We start from the raw sequence: 1,148 nt of genomic DNA, 5'->3' as shown, positions 1-1,148 counted from the left end.
ATCCCCTCTTATGTGAAAATTTTGAAGGATTTGTGCACTAAGAAAAGAACTACTAATGTATCTAAGAAAGTATTTTTAGCTGCTAATCTTAGTGACATGCTTTTAAAGCCATGCTCTCTAAAATGTAAAGACCACAGTTGCCCTACTATTTTATGTGTCATAGGAAATACGTTCATTGATAAGGTACTTCTAGACTTGGGAACCAATATGAATCTTCTTCCTTATTTAGTCTATTAACAGCTAGGGATAGCTGAATTAAAATGGACCAGATGTATCATCCAGTTAGCTAATAGATCGGTAAAAATACCAAAGGGAGAAATAGAGGATATTCCAATCTAGGTGGAGATTTTATTTTTTTCATTAATTTCATAGTTTTAGAAATGCAGCCTATTTCCAATCTTAAAGGTCAAATCCCATTTATCATAGATATACCATTCTTACAACCTTAAATAGTTTGATCAATTATAGAACTAGTCAATGGAAGTTAGCTTTTGGAAACATGACTATTTATCTCAACATTTTCAATCTTGGAAAACAGCCCTAGCGGTTCATCTAATCAACCCCTAGAGATGAACTTTATTTAGGACATTTAGAGTGGACAACAAGAGGAAGAGTGTCAGTCAAATCTTTGTTTATCTGACTTAAGTTTTGAGGAGATCTTCAATGAGAAAAGAGAACTTCGATGAGTAAATTAAACTATAAATCATGTATTTGCATTAAGATGGTAAGTCGAACCTTTGGACATAGAACCTTATATCTAACTTTATCCATATATAGAGGAACCCCCAAACTTAAAGCTCAAACATTTACTAAAAAATCTGGAGTATGCCTACTAAGGGGAGAATGAGACCTTACCAATCATCAGTGCCTATAATTTGATAACAAGTCAAAAAGAAGCCCTCTTAGATGTCTTGAAAGAAAATAGGGGAGCCATTGGATGGACAAGGGATTTGTAAAATCCCGTAATTTTAAAAATATTGTGTTAAATAATATTAAATGAGTTTTTATTATGGTTGATATTCTTCTGGATGAATAAACATGATTATAATCGATTTGAGATCGATTAAGTACATATAAATAAATAAATAAATAAATAAATAAATATATATATATATATATATATATATATATATATATATATATATATA

Source organism: Asparagus officinalis, chromosome 2 (assembly GCF_001876935.1).
Source record: "Asparagus officinalis chromosome 2, Aspof.V1, whole genome shotgun sequence".
Lineage (NCBI taxonomy): Eukaryota > Viridiplantae > Streptophyta > Magnoliopsida > Asparagales > Asparagaceae > Asparagus > Asparagus officinalis.
The sequence above is the reverse complement of the archived record's forward strand: the minus strand, read 5'-3'. Positions refer to the sequence as shown.